Here is a 17,821-nt window from a genome sequence, read left to right as displayed (position 1 = left end):
ATCTCTCACAAAGTTGTCTGATACAATTACTAACATAATTTCATGCTCAAGGAAATGTAAGTGAAGCAACTGAATGGCAAGCTCCAAAGAAATCTCTCTCACATTTGGCTTCCCCACCCTTCCAACTTGCCTGCATGCTTTCATCTAGCTATTTTATTTGAAATGCAGCTTGTGTTTTGGATAGATTTGATCTGAGGACTGCAAGCAGCAGAGGACCCATCCCATCCGTTAGGAAGGAGGTCTGATAGTAACTGGCCATCATGACACAAACTGGGGGTCTTCTTAGTACTCATACGAGGTCATTTTATTTCCCCTGCCTTTCCTTCCCTTTAGAAGACTGCAGAACAGCCCTCCAACGATGCAGAGCAACTCAAGCAACCTCAGGTGAACTGACATATTTTGGGTTTGTCTCCCTGTCCCGCTCTTTGTAAGAATTGTTCCTTGCAGGAGCACAGTGCAGCCTATGCAACAGCTGAAGCCCATTTGAGCCGCAACGCGAGCACACAGCCAGAAATGTCGCTCATTTCCCTGCAGCCTATTGCCCATCACGCCAGCAGGGACAGACCCTTTTGTGGCTGGCAACCCTGGGTAAGGTGACTACGGGCTGCCGATGAGGTTGTTTGATTTTGAATGATTTGAGATCTGCTGGTAATCAAACACAGTGAATCTATATTTCTGGCTAGTTATTTGATCATCTATATCACTAATGGTAGTACTCACCTTTTGAATTGTAACACTAATGTCTCTCTTACGTTGGCTAGCTGGCTAGCACTGCCCAGTGGTGTCAGTGTGAAAAACCCTGCATGCAGCTGCCTGCCTCGCAGCTACAGATAGGCACAGCCAGCTGAAACACTAACACACTCACTCGCTGTTTTTTCACGTACATATTCCAAGAGCCTCAGTGGTGCTCAGCCTCACGGTGTCCCTCCAGAGTGGGAGGGAGAAGGTGCATTAATCCCATCTGATTTGAGCTGTAATGATCTTCAGGAGAAAAAAAGAAAGAAAAGTCCACCAAATGCCGTAGAGCTTGCTGTAGCTTTGGCCCATACAGTAAACACGTATATAGTTTTTGCTGTGGTTTGGATATAATTGAATTGAAGTTTGTTGGCAGCAGCCCACACTTGCTGAATGGTTCACACAACCTGAAACCAGGCAGCTTTGCTTGGTTCAGGTTTAATCATGAATGGTTCACAGCCTCAGTAATGACTCATATTCACTAACTATCCCTTATATGAGATGTGACAAAAGTGTATTTCAGATACACGAAGCATAATTATTTAATGATGAAGTAAAGTTGATTAGGAAGCCTTTAAGCTATTAGGCTCTTGGTAGGGTATTTTGCCTTCACTGAATAAATGAACATAATTTAATTCTTAAAAGCTATACAGCTCCTGCTGGCTCTGAAAATGATATGTAGCTAACAAGTTAGGTTTTTTCCTATTATAGAAGTCTGTATGCTACAACAAAGAGCATACAGAATTCAATGTATTGCCAGGGAAAACTATTCTTAGTGACTACCCAGGCTAAAAATGATAGAACTCACATATCCAGTAACAATCATGAACCTGACAAATCAAGCTTGTAAGCCTGTGGTGTGATCTGAAAACCTAACAAGCTTCCAAGAAGGATCTCTGGTTTAAAAATACTTTCTTTCTGGATTCTCTTTTTTTTTTTTTCTTTCATGAGATGTGCAAGACAGAACAGCATGAGACCAGCAGGCGAACGGCTGTGCCATTGAAGGAATATATTTCTATATTATGTAGCTGTGTTCCAATTATGAAATTGATCCATGGATAAAAATCCCTTAAGGGTGGCTATTAATGAGATTGCCTGCTCTGAGTGCATCCAGTAATAAGATTAGTATGCATTTATCCTGAGCAGAGATAAACCAATGACAAGTTCGTGCCAAGATAAGACAGTTTTGAAAGGTAATTAAACATGGGACATAATGTGCGTGCATATGTCTGTGGGAGGTTGCAGGATGGAAAGTCTCAGTTTTCATCTGCAGAAGTGCTTCTAAGTGTAACAGGTAGGGAAAAACAGGCTTTTCACAGTGGTGAGATCAAACTTGAGCTTAAAAATCAAAATATTTGAATTTGGATTTTACGAATCAGCTTTAGGAAATGTGCAGGGCCTCTTTGGCTTTTCCTTCACTTACAGGAAAGCTTGAGAGCACCCCTGACAATTACCAGCTGCCCAGCGAGCCAGGACTCCATGCCACACTCTTAGCACGGTGTTGCTGCTACATTCTGCAGCGCCCGAGCAGCGTCTGGGCTCCTCTGCAGCCTCCTGCACTGCCTGCCTGAGGCAAGCCAGATGGGCGCTCTGAGAAAACAGATCTCAAGTATTTCCTGCAGGATTTGCTGCAGAAATACCAGCGCTGTAGTCACGACATTGCACGTGGGTCACAAAAGCTTGTACCAGGGAGTTAACCTGGGTGCTGAGGTGGCACTGGTGGGGTGGCCAAAGCAGCACAGAGCTCGGCACATGCAGATGTGCCCATAAAGGCCAGGGCGCTCGGCAAGAGCATTTCTGTCCCCACCTTATGGCCAGTGTGACAGCTTGGTTACTCATCATGCTCCAGCAAGACAGCTGAAACACCTCCTGAAACCCTCTCTTTTTACAACGCTAGGACAACATTTCTCCTTACAATGCTGTCATTATTTCTTCTCTTGCTCAGGATGTTTTTGGTTGTAGCATCTCCAATGACTGGTGCAGTTTTCTGCAGGTTGCAGAAACACCAGAATCCCTCCCCAAGCAGAATTTACTCCTGTACATAAACAACTCAAGCTTGGATCAATTTCTGAATTACCAAGCTGATTAAATGGACCTTAAAACCCTGCCTCTGCTTGCCACACTTCGTCTATCTGAACCAGAGCCAATTAGCCAGAGCCTCTGCCAGTGCAACTGAACCCCCTGGGCATTGCTCTGGATATTACAAGGCATCAGGTAAAAATGTGGAGAGAGAAGACAATTATAACCTATTTTAGAGTGGTCTCTGGGGAGATAATGGACAATGACTGGACTATAAAGGCTGGGAATGAAGGTGGGTACCAGTATGATTTGTGCTCGCTTCATTTTCTGCCCAGTCAGCTCGAGGTTGCTCTGCAAGCACAGAGAGCAGCCCAGAGGCTCCCGTAAAGCACATCAGGTGCTAAAGCCTTTAAGCAGCACTGTACGAAGAGAACAGGGAGTGCTTCTAATAATGTCTTGGGATATTTGGAAGAACCCTTAATATTAAGATCAACAGTAGTTCTTAATGTGAGAGTATTTTTTAAAAGTACATGCTTCAAAAATATTGGCATTTCAGTGGTGTGTGAAAATAAAGGGAATTAAGTTGTGTAGGAAATTCCCTTTCCTCATTTTCGAAAACATGAAAACCTCATATTCAACTGTAGTGTCAAACATTCAACTTTCTTAAATTAAATTACTTTAAAAATGTGGATATTTGACATTTCATCTAGGTGTGCTTGAACTAAATAAATAGGTTTTCACTATGTATTCACAGACCTCAGTGGGATGGCTGTAAGGTTTTTAAATATCCACTAAATCTGTATTCTGTCCACTAAGTAGGTAGAAAATGTGACTGAGGAAGTCTCGAATGTAGCTGTGTGCTTTTAGGAGACTTTTGGTAAGAAGTTGCAAAAAAACATATGGTCTCAATTAATAAATATATTTAGCATTTTTCTTCCTAATTTATTCACAGGTAATTATTTGCTTAACAAGCTCAAAGTGGGCCAGAATCCAGTTCTTATCTGCCATGGAAAGCTGTTACATTTCCCTCTCTGTCAAGTAAAACACCAGGAGCCTTTCGCTGGCCCATCTCATTTGAGAGAAGCTGTGCATATGGCCAAGCCAAGCTGCCCTACTCCTTCTCATGTAAAAATAACTCAGAGGTCTACCTTTCCGTAAAAAAAAAATTACTAAAAAGTTCCAAGAAACTAAGCAATTCTGGAAAAAAAGAATAAATAAAGAAATAATGGTTTAGCTGCTCCTCCCATTAGGCTGCTCACTCCCTGCCAGGACAGCTGGTTCTTCTAAGGCTGTCCTTTTGTGTCACACATGGCCAGGCTCAGTGCTCAGCAGCGGCATAAATTCTCCTAATCAATACTCTGAAGCATCAATTTTGTCTTGCTCTGGGGGTGCTGTATTCAAAAATTAAAAAAAAAAAAAAAATCATCTCACTCCTAAATTAGCAACAGAGATTTACTAGTTGGCTATAAGACGTCTGGGCTCTTTCTGAAAACTCTGACACTTTTCTATGTCCTTCCTTCTCTGCCCCCTCCAGTAATCAGGATCCCAAAGTGTGTTTTCTGCTGAGGATTAAGCCATGACCTGTGCATGATTGCAGGAAATAAGCCTTTAAAATATGCCTAAGTGCTCTGCTTGTTTGAAGTTACTGATCCTTAAAATAGATGTCTGAAAAATTGTGTAATTTCAAATGTTTCTGCAGATATTGTTCCAGTATGTGTAACAAGGAGACACATCAAGCCAAGTTACATCAGTTATGCTCCATTATATCATGAGCTGAGCTAAATGAATCAAAATATACAGTAATACTTCAAGTGAAAATGCAAGCCTTGTACAGTTTCTTTCCCTAGATACTACTTAGAGAGCATTAAAATACCGAGTTTGGTGGGGGGGCAGCATTTTAGCTATTTGCCAGAAATCTTCTCACCCTACAGAGTATTTCATGTATTGTGAGAAAGGATGAGTAATTGCTCCCTGTTCATTTTCTTGGTACCACTCAGGATTTGACAGCCCACTAGGATATCTTCAGCCACCAAATGGTCTGACGTTGGTTCATCTCAACTCATATGGATCGGTTCTTCCTTCCAGCTCCCCCTTGTTTTCCTGCTCTCCATAGTTTTTTAATCAGAAGTGAGGGGTTGCAAGCTGGTACCCCACAGATTGATTTAACTGAAATTAAGAATTGCCAGTGTTTTATTCTTTGGCACTTTCTGCTTTATTTCTAGCATGGGGCCTCTGGCTGAGGGCCACTGAGCTTCAAATCACTTTTGTGAGGATGATGTGCAGTGACTCCAGGCTCTGTTTCCCAAATAGGTTTAGGTTGATATAGCGAGGCCATGTAGACCCAAAACCAGCTGAACCAGCACAGAAACACAGGGCAGAGAGCTGTTTCTTCCTCTCTTGTGGCTCAGTGCATGGAGAAGTTGTGGGAAGTTCCAGAAATTGGGAGAATGATGAGAGATCGACACTTCTCATGGAAGCTGAATTTCCACTTGTTTTGTGACCTCTCTGCTCAGAGATGGTGGGAAAAGAATTTATTTTTTTGTTTGTTTTGTTTTTTGTTTTTTTTTTTCAAGGACCTTTTGCCCCTATTGAGATATTTGTCATCAAGTGCCACCAGTGGAAGGAGCTGATGCTTTAGGAATCCTAAGGTACTCTGCCATTTATTGGCTGCTGCCTGCTTGCTCAACTTACAGGTGAAGCTCTTTCGTATGAATTGAGTATACAGAGAGTAGTGCTAGAGTAGTATTGCTCCCTCCTCATTAGTCTCTCAAGGCAGAACATCAGTTTGTCCTACTTAATGCTACTTTAACCCTAAGCAAACCACAGAATCCCAGAATACCCCGAGTTGGACGGGACCCACAAGGATCACTCAGCCAAGATAAGTTCAAAGTTTCACCTTTCCTGAAGCACTCAGCCCTCTCATGCTTGTGTGCATACAAGCTCATGAGAAAAACATTTCAGGCTTTTCCACAGCGATGATCAAAGCAAATCACAAATGCAATGGACTTCAAAGAAAAGGGCAATGGCCCAAGCCTCACTCTGAGGCAGTGTGCACAAAACTGGCAGCTACACCGCCCCAGGGAGAGGAGAGGAGCTGTGCTCTGCCACAGACCGGTTTGGTTTTGGTCTCATCTACTGGCAAAGAATGGTCATAGCCGTGAGAAGCCACAGCTACAGGCCACTGCGGGCCACCTCAGAGCCCCACAGCAGTAGTTCAGATGCTGCACACTATTTGCAATGTTATTTGCATCCACCCTACTAATGCACATCGCTGACAGAGGAGAGAAGAGGATGCACTGCTTGCACTGAGCCAGCACTGGCAAGCCAGGAGGTGAAAACTCAAGAGTTTCACTTAGGAGAGCTAAAGCCTCCGTTTCTGCACATTGTGGTGCCTGCACAATCACGGAGAAATAAATCTTGGTTAAATTTTTGATGAGCCTTCGGCTGCTCTAAATAATTAACTAGGACTTCTCTCATTTCAACACGGGTGCAACTTTTCATGTTTCAAACGCTTCCTGCCTTAATCCCACGGGAATAGCTCAAGTTATTCAGGTCACTTCTTTTATTTATTTATTTGTAGCATCCCCAGTTGAAACACATATTGAACCTTCATGCAGGGAAGGGAGAAAGCAGTTTCCTTTTGATCTCACTCCAGGTAAATCCCCAGGGGAGCACGTGTCTCGTTTCCAGTAGCTGAATAATAGAGATTGATAGGTTAATCAGTTCCAGTACAATTTATGGAGTAATAGTGTGCGCTCATATCTGAAGTTTTGACATTCCCCGAGTCCAGGATGTTTCAAAGATGATAGTGTGGGATAGCATAGGGTAGTTTTTGAAAGACAGATGCATTAATGAGAATACCCCTGTATCCCCTCATGTAAAACATGGCAGACTGATCCCACTTTTGACGTGCTGACTGTATGACAGGGCAAGTACTGAAGTCAGTCCTGTTTCACCACCATGTAACAGCACAGAAGATGAGGTCTTAAAAACACTCATTCTGTCCCTTCATGAAGTGTCAAAAGGAGATCGGATAGTTTTACGTGGAACCCAGGCTATCTTGTGAGCATATAAGTGGGCATTAAGTGTACTAAATATTGGATTCAGGACTGTAATGAGGGGCTTTGATCTCCTATCATAAGACTCAGATGTGAAAATTGGACTCTGAAAGCAGATTAGTAACATAACGCCTTCCTAATGACTCCATTCAATTGCTGTTCAGAAAGTCACAAGCTGTGCCTGGAGTCATGTTAAAAAAATGAAATAAGTAAAAATACTAATAACAGCAAAAAAAAACCACCAACACCCTGCAATATGGAATTAGCAGTGTCCAGTCTGCATCTCCGGTTTTCTGCTAAGGAAGGCAGAGACCTGCTGGTGCAGTGGTGAAAATCTGGCTTGACATCACATTTCAGCACAGCTGCCCTGCAGCCCCTCGGCACTCACCCTGATGGCCTCTGGGCTTCAACATCCCACCCACGAAAAAACCTGGGGCTGCCCGCATCACTTGAAGGCATCGTGGGCAAACAAACAGCTCTAAAATTGCAGAGGGCTTCAAGAATATTAGAGACACAGGAGCTGACTGCACTTTCAGCTGAATTTCTAACGAAGGCCTACCTGGGGCTTTCCAACTTGTCAATAAATCCAGGATTGATGATCTCAGGCCGTGCCGTTTTGTAACTCGTTACTTTAGGCACCAAAGCCAGGAAGCTCTTCTAGGCCTGCATGACTTTCTTTTTTCCACAGGTTGTACAGACCGTATAAGCCTGAGCCATTTAGTTATTTCGCAGGAACCTTGGTTACTGTTGTTCAGTAGTTAGCGTAAGCAAGTTTCTATACACCCTGCTTTCACTAATTTGTCCCCTTTTGCAGTGAAAACTGTCATACCAGCTAGATTTAAAATGCACGCTGGCTGAGAAGAAGCCTCCTGAGAAGTGACAGGTTGAGGGCAGCGCTCCGCGGGGAGGAGAGCACTTCAGGCTGAAGGCAGGTGCTCTCGTGTTCCTGCAGTGAGGCTGGCAGAGCCATGCAGTGGTTGAGCTGAAGATGTACAAGGTTTTCTTCAAAAAACGTCCTTTGGTGCTATCAAGTTCTAAAACCAGTTTCACTCAATTGCATACGTGTGGATAGCCACGGGTCAAAATTAATTCCTTTTTTATTTGATGGTGTTGTTACCAGTATGAATATTTAGCTATAGGTACTGAAAGCATCAACCGTGACCGAGAAGATCAGGAGCAACAGAGCTGGGTACAATAAACTGCTGCAGTCTCAGTCTCAGCAGTTAAGTTTCTTTACTCCAGCTGAGCATCGACCCATTAAAAGCTGAGTCAGAAGCACCAGCTCGCAGCAGAGGCACTGAGGCTTTCTTCTTCTGCGAGCACTGCATAAACACCGGGTCTGAGCCACTCACACACCACGCTGCTGCAGACACAGAGGTTGGCACCGACTGCACAGCCAGGCAAAACACTGCCTTTTTTCTCTGGCAATTCATCTTGATGGCAGCCAGGTGCGTCCACCTTGGTTGGGTGGCCAAGCAGCCTCCCAGTGCTCAGGACCTGAATTTGGCCTCAGGTCCCTGCATTCATTTTGTCCTCGTGTCAGACACTGTGCTTGGTCACTGAGGGCATCTGAGACTCCCCCGAGGTTTCCATCTTCCTCATGGAGACAAACTAAATGTATTTGGAAAGCTGGCCTTTAATCTGCCTCTGCTGCAATTCTCAGTCCTCTTCTTGTTGCCTTTTTGTGCCTAGCCTAGTGTAAACATAATCTCCCCTCTGCAGCTGCTCTCTCTCAAGCTATGTGCTCGTGGCACGATAGGACCCCCGATGGCATTTAAGAGCCAGTGTAATCCGAAGAAGAAAAACAAACCTCCCCATTATCTCAGCATCTACACTATTCAGGCTTTTTCAGCTTAATTTTTATACATCCCCACACGATAGTTCTCCTACCATTTCTGTGGTCTGAGGCTGATGTAGATTTACGGTTTTGTCATACTTTCTATTTCAATGCCTCTTGAGTGTGATTTATTACAGTGACAGACCACACTACAGCTTGCAATGCAGGGCTAATTCATTCCCACTTTTTAATACAGTTCCTCACATCATCTCCAGCATTTGGGAGAATATATATTTATTTTAATCACCGTGTGTTGAATATGTAATAGTTTTTTTACCTAGGTGAAACTTCCTTTTAATGGAAGCTGGGTCATGAGAGAGCAATTATTTGAGTTACATGCACATTACAGGATAATTTAAAATCAGCTTTCAGGTCAATCTTTTTTAATTATCTATTTTATCAACTGTTTTTGACTAGCCATTTAAATAATTGTGTTTGCCTAATACCTGGAAATGTAATTGCTTTTAGACATCCTTTATTCTGATCTAGGCATCAGTGTCTTTCTCTGCATACTGCGCATGTTTGCACCTGTCTGCACGGTGACAGATTTGTGATGACAGCTTGTATAACTTATTTATAAAATGATAAATTATTTTTGAATTTCTTTAAGTTCACAGAGTGGAAATATGGAGAAACACCTGCTTGCTGCAGAAAGCTGAACAGGATCTGCTAAGTCAAAGGGAAACTATGTGGATTGGCGAAGAGCACATTTCAAAAGAAACAAAACCCCATGGACTATCCTTACGCTGGTCCAGGTTTCAGGGAGGGCTCCCTGGATGCAATTTTTCAGTTGCAAAGTCCCTGTTGCTAGAGTCAGAGTTCCTGGGGAATATTCCCAAAGGCTGTGGTCCACAGGAGCCTCCCCTGGAGCCAGTGGGGAGAAATGGTCTCCTCCTGGGGTCTGCTCAGAACATGAACCAAGTGGAAGTACTCTGAGAGCACTCCGAGGCCAGCTGGAGCCAAGCACCTCCCATGCCTCAAGCACATCTGCTCTCCCATGTCTGTCCTGTGAGGGAAATCCCTCCTCACTGTCCTTCCCTTTGTGTGTACTTGAGCAAAGACTGCAGCACGTGGCCCAGTGTTGCTTCCATCCCAGCACTAAACGTGCTGTCACTGTAATTGCAGTAGGAGTGTCACTGCGAAGCCATCTTGTTAACATAAAAGGATTGGTTCATCAGCAGGCGGTTACACTAGGTAATGGAGCCTAGGATGTCCAGCTGATGTACTATAGAAAGAGTAACGAGATCCTCTGGTAGCAATTAGTCCTCATTCCCAGCACTGCAAGCAGGAACAAACAAGTGAATTGCTTTGTAGGAGCCGTAAGTGGACAGAACAAATACCACAGGCACAGACTGCACCACACAGCCGGATAGCTGGTACACCAGTAAAGGGCTAGTAAGGGAGCAGAGCACGTTCAAGGCGTGCTCCAACCCACTGCTACAGCAGCGGAGCACTGGTTTGGGGAAGTCTGTGCAGGACAGCTGGTTTCTCTGCATACATGCTCATGAAGAGAGTCATCATAATAACTAGCCATTGGCCTAAATGTAAATGAGGTTGAACAGAGGTTATCCATCAAGGCAAAAGCCCATCTCTTCTCTTATTCCACTGCAGTTTCGGTAATTTCTGTGATTTTTTTTGAGTCATACCAGCACTATTGTTGTCTGCTCATTTTAGAGGTAGTGACTCCCAGAGCTGTGGCTGCAACTCTACCGCCTGCTGAGCATCCTTGCAGTGCAGAAGCAGCAGTGTTCAGAGTATGTGTTTAGGACAGTCAGTGAAAATACGTCCTCATGCCCTGATGCCTGATGGTGTGGTTCTGCATTTAAAAAGAATTTATCACGTGTCTGAATTAAGCCTCTGTAGCCATGTCTCTCTCATGGTCTCCATAGATTACCCATTACTCACCTTTCTCACAAAGTTACTCAATCGGTCACTTTTAGACACAATAAAGATATTTATCAGCATCACTCAGAAAATGTATTGGTTAGAATTTAGCATTCTGAAACCCTCATCATAGAAACATCCACTTACCTGCTAGCTAATGGCTTTGTGGTTGGATAACAACTTCTTTTGTAATCTGATGTATTGGCTCCATATTGTCCAGGTTTGTTCTTGGTTTCATTAAGCAACTTAATGAACTATGTAAGTTAGCCTTAACGATATAAGTTTGCATTTGTGGCCCATAGTATTCTGAACTGCGTTCAGGTTACTATTCGACATCAGTGTTTAATTTCTGTGCCAGCTCAGGTTAATGTTGTGTACTGGTCAGCCTGCTAGGTAGGTGGAAAACAACCACATCAGATCAGTGTTAGACAAAGTCTGATTCAGACCTGTATGTTTAATGCTTCAACACCCATAATAAGCAATATAGCATCATATCAATTACTATGAAATTAGCTGCAGAATTGCTGCTGGATGCAAATGTACACAGCACTGACATTTATTTTCCTACCGAGAAAGACTTAATTTTATTTTTGAGAGTGACTAAGATATTGGCATAGGGCTTTGTGCTTTTCAAATTGTCTCTAGTTGAGAAATTAACTATCCCTCAAGGTAAATTAAATGAGCCTTTTTCTTTGTTCTTTCAATCCTTCTGCTAGAAGCCTAGCGCTGTTCAGCTGGAACTGCATGCAAGTCAGAGATACACAGGTCGCTCCTTTGAGTATTGATTTCCCAAAAAGCACAGAGACAAAGAAAACCTAGCAAGAATAAAGCTATACAATTGGAAATATTTGCACCGTCAGGAGAAATGCAGGTATTTACTCTGCTCATGATGGAATATGACTTTGTCAGGCCAAGTGATAAGGCACTCAGTAACTGCAATTTCAGGAATAAGAGTGTGAGGGGATATGTGAACTTGCAGAAAAGATACTGGCAGAAAGGTCCAAGACCTAGGGATCATCCCCACACCTGCCATCATACCCTTAGGAAGCAAAATTTTGCCTCTACTTGTACCCCCTCACCCTGCCTGCAGCATCAATTTCATTGCACTTTATAGGTGCCCTGAGTAGCACTTTCTCAACAGACTTTACAAACACAGTGGTGTGTCTCCGTCCACCCAAAACCTTCTACCTGGCTTTATCCTTTCCAGTGAAAAAGTGTTGTGTACGTAGGGTAAACACAACTTTAACCCAGTGCAGAACAAGACCCGTGTGAGTGTGCTCACCTTTACCTACTTGCCTTCAGTCCTGCGACAGAAAAGCTGCTACCATGACTTCCATGCTTGCACGCTTGTCCTGTCCCCTGCTTCTGTATGTTCTTATATTCTGCCTCTTCAGTACCGTTTTCTAGTTGCAAACACATATTTTGCTCTTTTCTGTTGGCATCCTATTTATCTGTGAGTGTGAATGTGCTTGTCTGTGCACGTATTTGTGCTTTTTCCATATATTTGTGTATATGACTGTCTATTTGTATTTCACTTGTAATTGTTTCCTTCCGGCTGCTCTGCAAAGCTGTAAATATTCCAATTTCTTCTGGCACATACAAGCAGTTGTGATTACAACTGTGCAAGTTTGGAGTAACAGCTGACATTCATTTCTGATCAGAACTTCTGTGGGAAGGCTGCCTCTCCTAGTCTGTATTTGGTAAGAAAAACAAGGTTTTTCACAAAAGATAAAACTGTGGTGGCTTGCACTTACCAATGGATGTGCAGAACTCTGAGAAAAGTGAGCTGAATGCTAGGATTGAAGTTGCACAACGTTAAGCTGAATGTCACAAATACATTTTTAGGTAGAACTACGTCAGGATCAGGGAGCTACATTAATTTTTTGAAATTCCAGAAGTTCTACCTAAATAGTAAAACGATATAGTGAAAATACATGGAAAAAAGATGTAAAAATGCATGTATTCACATAGATCACACTCTCTCCATATAAACAGATGTTCGTAGCACTTGGTCCTGAAATGGTGCAAAGCTGGAGAGCACCAAAGAAGGTAGATTGCTTCATTTTGCTTTGAAGTGCAGCTTTATCAATACTTCAATTAATTCTATGTTTTCATATCAAAAGCACCACTGTCAGTAGAGACAGGTCACTTGTAAAATAATTCGTTGAAGGAGTCTCTCACTTCTCTTGCTTTTCCACTATCCACGAACAGATTACATGAATTGAGACCCAGTTTCATTAAAAATAAATAAATAAAATAGAAAAAGAAAAAAAAAAAAACATTAGAAAAAAATGGTAGGACCGATATTAAAAATCTTGGGAGCTAGACTGAAGGTCATACTGTGACACTGAAACTCCAGCGCTTGAATAGGTAAGGTTAAAAGACCAGGTAACACAGATGATGGAGATTTCAAAGCAAACGATTTCTCTGACACTTAAAAGGATTTCTCCCGTGCTCAGCCAGTTGTGCTGCCAGGACTTCAGAAGGGAAGCTGTTCCCTGTCTACTCTGCATTTCAGAAGTGCTTAATTTAACCCAACTTCAGCCACTGCACCTGAACCAGCCTCGGGCACTTGGGAGATTCTGTACGACAAAACACAGATTTGCTTATCTATTTTGTGTTCATTGTTCAAAGTCTGGAAAATAGGTGAGTGAAATCAGGCTTCACTGGCTGGAAATGACCACAGTTCATGAAGTGCCCTCTGTTTACTGCACAGTGTGAAACCTGAACACACGGCAGCCCACCAGCAGCTAAACTAATGGCTCGGCTTCAGGGCTCAGGGGCTGAGGGTCAGGGGACAGCTCCCCAGAGGTGCTTGATTGCTGTAAAGAGATCCCAAACAACAAGCTTGGCCCTTAAGCAGCAGCGCTCAGGTGCCAGGATGTGTCCCTCACCTTGGGGTCTTTATCTTCTGCTCAGCATCTGTAACTCCATGCACAAGACCCAGAAACCTCTGTTTCTGTGGGCAGCAAGGGGTATGCAGGAGCCAGCACGGGTCAGAACGGCCGAATGAACACAGCCAGCAATGCACCAGGGGCTGGTTCTGTGGCTTTTACAACTGTTTGCCACAAAGCTTCTGGGGAAATGGAGCCGCAGCTCCCAGTACTGTGAGCTCAAACTCTTATTTCTTGGTCTAGCAGCTGCATTGCAAGCCTGAGCTCTTGCAGGAAGGGCAAGTCATGCAAAAGCTGCACTGTGGTGTGCACTGATCTTTCAAATGAATAATAGCCAGCCTAGGTCCAGACAGAGCCATTATGACATATATTAAGTCAATACAGCATGGAGTCCTCTGCATTTTTGTCCTGATCTGCAGAAATTGATTGTATTCATAAGAGCTCCAGGGGGGGCTACAGACTAAATGCAATTCTGGTGAACTATTGGAGGTCTTTTTTGGAAAGGGCCATGAATGTTGCTGAGCAAGTGCTCCAGATGAGATGCCATTTGTACAAACCATGTCCTGAACAGTGGAGAGGGACCTCTCTGTAGTGAAGCCACTGTGCGAGGCAGGATGCAGCAACCAGCTCTACTGAAACCCTTCCAGACCTCCGTGTTGCTGTGCTTTATTTCTGTTAGGGCTTAACTCTAAAGGGGTACACACACAGGTCCACCCCATGAAACAAGACCTTTTGGCAAACAGAGGTGGTTTTAATAGCATGGATGTTAATAATCAATTGTACTCTACCACTGGGCTATTCACAACCATTTACTTTGTCTCCACAGAATTACAAAAAATAACTACCACCCCTTTGGGATTTAATATTTGAACACAAATAACCCATCTGCAATTATTTTTTTTTAAACATTATCAGAAAGAACTGAGACTGCTTAATCTTTTGCTGATTAAATTTAGCATTTGGTTTTAAAAACAAGGGCGCGGTCAGGTCCTTCTGCTCCAGCAGCAGGAGCAGCAGGGATGTGCTTGCAGAGGGGCTTTGCTTTCTGACAGTGCTGGCTCAGGTTTGCTGCAACACAGCTTGAGCCTTCCCAGGAGCAGAAGGGTGCACAGGAAGCAAAAGCACTGAAGCATCAGGGAAAATTTGTGCCTGCATCAGTGTCTGTGACTGTTTTGATACCCTTTTTTAGGAAAATGAAAACAGATCTATAGGATGTTTATAAACATGGGTGCCTAATTTTCTGAGGCTGCCTTGAGGCAGACACTATGCTACCTCTGAAGAGGCACGTAGGAGGTTAATATGAAAGGGCTGAACAACACCTGCTGGTGGCATCTAAGACACTGGCAGGTGATGCTTCTTGCATAATATTGCCTGTGAAACTGAGATGAGGCCCCAAGATTTTTTTATGAGGCTATGTAATGAAACGAGGCTAAAATCACAGTGTTAACTTTGTCATATCAAACACATTTTGGATTATATTGCTGCATACACTTATAATTCATTCTTTTCATTTTTACGGGCAACATGACCTTGAACAAGAGATACGCTGTAGGACCACAGTAGTGACAAGATAAATAATACACAAGCAATCCTTAATACAGGAAAAATAAAGAAAAAATATATTTTATACACATCTAAACCTTACCTGGCTGTCCTTTAATTACTCTGCAGGACACGAAGAGACATGCAGGTTGCCAGTTGTCTGTACTTGAAGAAATGCAGAAGAGGATGCATAACTTTGTGAAGTGTAGAAGACTCTAGGTGCAGATGATGTTGGTCCCATCCCTGCCGTACTGCTGCAATGAAATGAACAGATTGAAGGTGGCAAAATCTGTAGTGAGAGGTACTGCCAGGAGCAGAACTGATAGCTTGTGAAAAAATGGAAAAAGCAGATAAAGCTGCTTGCTTATCAACAGGTGGATCTGGAAGTTTTACAGCTCTGCCTTCTGTACCATTCTACATCAAATGAACGATTTAACAATTGCTTACGTATCTACTATCAAAACCTGCAGGGTGTACAAACAACCGCTGACCATTTCCGAAGGAAGGAACAGATTTCCCAGACACTGTGGGGCTGGATAGACTTCAGACTGGGCATCCATCATTGCAGAGACTGGTATTTAAAAACTCTAACACCAAGAATTTCCAGTTCTGGTCCATACCCAACAGGCAAGCAGCCACAACTGAACCACTGCATTTCAAGTTGAGAAGGGCTAGGGGACGGCAGTGACACTCGGACATGATACTCTGCCTCTGCACATCGATGGCTGGTGCCCCGTGGGCCCCATGGAGCAGAGCCTCCCTCCCCATGCTTTAATTTGTGGTTCAGAAGCGAGTGACCACGCTGTTCTTCCTGTACCCACAGCACTTCACGTGCTGTAGCTGCTGTCAGATGCCAGGCACAATTCATTTTCTTTTGTAACCGCTAATCTCTTTATAACAGCATTTCTACATAAATTAATGAAAGATCAGAATATAAAGATGTTCAATTTTGATTATTTGCCCATTTACAGGAAATTCAGTTAAAATTGTTTAGTTTTATCATCGCTAGACAAAGTAAGCATGACAGGATATTCTAGCCTCTGGATTATGTAGATAACACACAGAAATGTCATTTACATTTTCATTCTTTTCACAGAGCAACAAACCCAAGCTTGCAAGCAAATTAAAATTCCGAACTTAATTGGATTTTTATATTCTCTTTAAACAGGTAATATTGTTTTTCTTCTTTTTATTATTGTATCTGAACACTGGATTTCATTTTGAGAGTGTGCCACCAAAGGTGAGAGGCCCTCTGTGCTAAATGCTTCATTTAACACCAGTAAAATCTACCTTTCCTCAACACATTTGAGGATTTAGATTGCTGAACACCAGTATTTCAGTATTATCCTTAAACATGAGAAAAGCTATACAAAATTATTTTTGTGTATGCATGAAAGTACATGCATATATATATAAACAAAAGCACATGCACACACATTATATATTTGCTTGCATGTGCACAGAAACATACAGATATTTATATCTACAGCTATGCATGCAAATATAGAGACAATTTTGCAATAATTTATCTCTGCATGCTCATACATCTGCCAGAACTTCACAGACCATTTAAGAAATAAAAGACATTTTTTGAGTATTTCTGAAAGTCTATCGTGGTATGAAAACAACACAGATTATTCATCGTTTCCCTTCTTTTTTGGCTTGCCATGAGTTTGACCAAGCCTGATATTGCATTTGCGACCCTTCCCCTGGTGTCATTCAAGTGCAAGCAGCTCCTCTGAGACTGCAGGCTGTGAAGCAAGGGTCTCCCGCTGTGCATGGGGGAAAGCCTTTTATGGGGACAGAATAAGAAACATCCTGGAGAAAACTTCCTTAAACCATTCATATTTCCATTGAAGGCGCCGCTGAGCATGGGGCGCTCAGAGCATTTCTTGGCTCGCTGCTCCCTTTGAGCGCTCTCGGCACAGCAGGCGAGCCGGGAGGCACGAGGCCGGTCCTGTTGTGTCCCTGGGCAACACGGCTGTGCTTTATCCCAGGGTGACAAAGGGCTGCTTGCATATATACATATTCCCATTCATCTAATGAACACTCCGTGACCCCGAAGAAGTCACTGAGGCAGAAGCTTGATTCAGAAAGCCTCGGTGCTACACAACCGCAGTTGGACTAAGCCCAGCTCCTGCTTTGCTCCGGTTACTTCTGGTCAATGCGTGTCAAACATCGCGCTTGCTACTAAAAACCTCTACGGTGCAAATCTGTTCAGGGCGAGGCATGAGCGGAAAGGCAGCTCTGACTGAGGGCCTAATTATAAAGCTGCCAGTATCTCTGGGAAATATTGGACCACAAATGTCAGCTCATCAGCAGGGGTAGGAGCATTCTGGTGGAAATACAGAATTCTCTACATTAAGTCCCTGCCTTCCACGTTGTATCATTTTCAAGTGCATGACCTAAAAGCAATAATGCCAGACATCTTTGCATGTGTTTTATGCTTTCCCTGTATCAGTGATGCTGATTTCAACACCTGCCACAAGCTACGTAAGTGTGTAAATTAAAAATGTACTTTGCCTCCTCCATGCTGACCTTTCCCACAGATTATTAGTTGCATTACATCTACCTGAGACAGAAACCCCACACATCCCAGTCAGCAAATCCCTTGCATTGGTTCAGGACTTCTCTCTCATTTTACAAGTTTTGTTTATTATAAATTGCAACTTGAGTGAAGGCTTGGAATAATTTCTTGAAAATAAAGCTTTTCCACACAAATCCACAGTCAAACAATAAAGACAGAAGCACTGAATGAAATTCAGTTTAGTGTTACTGTTTTCTTAAATTTCTGTCTGGCTAGATCTCTTAATTCCCTTGGATTTCAGAAGCAAGAGTACAAGTCTGTCAAA

The 17,821-nt window shown here is 43.0% G+C and overlaps 2 long non-coding RNA genes across 10 annotated transcripts in view; one reads left to right on the top strand and one right to left on the bottom strand.

Annotated features, from left to right (window-relative positions):
* LOC110352821 (uncharacterized) overlaps positions 1-17,821 on the bottom strand; it is a 238,739-nt gene that overhangs the window by 18,034 nt on the left and 202,884 nt on the right. For all 5 annotated transcript variants that reach the window (XR_011803686.1, XR_011803685.1, XR_011803688.1 and 2 more), the window contains one exon: positions 15,073-15,223. This is a non-coding gene — a long non-coding RNA (uncharacterized lncRNA). The remainder of the gene's footprint in view (positions 1-15,072; positions 15,224-17,821) is intronic.
* LOC110352820 (uncharacterized) overlaps positions 1-17,821 on the top strand; it is a 186,811-nt gene that overhangs the window by 166,614 nt on the left and 2,376 nt on the right. For 4 of the 5 annotated variants that reach the window (XR_011803683.1, XR_005269505.2, XR_011803681.1 and 1 more), the window contains one exon: positions 15,099-15,236. This is a non-coding gene — a long non-coding RNA (uncharacterized lncRNA). Of the gene's footprint in view, positions 1-15,098; positions 16,138-17,821 lie in introns of those variants that run through there. The other variant, XR_011803680.1, reaches the window with a different exon arrangement.

This window comes from Anas platyrhynchos, chromosome 15, assembly GCF_047663525.1.
Source record: "Anas platyrhynchos isolate ZD024472 breed Pekin duck chromosome 15, IASCAAS_PekinDuck_T2T, whole genome shotgun sequence".
In the NCBI taxonomy this organism is placed as follows: domain Eukaryota; kingdom Metazoa; phylum Chordata; class Aves; order Anseriformes; family Anatidae; genus Anas; species Anas platyrhynchos.
This window is presented reverse-complemented; position numbering and strand designations above follow the sequence as displayed.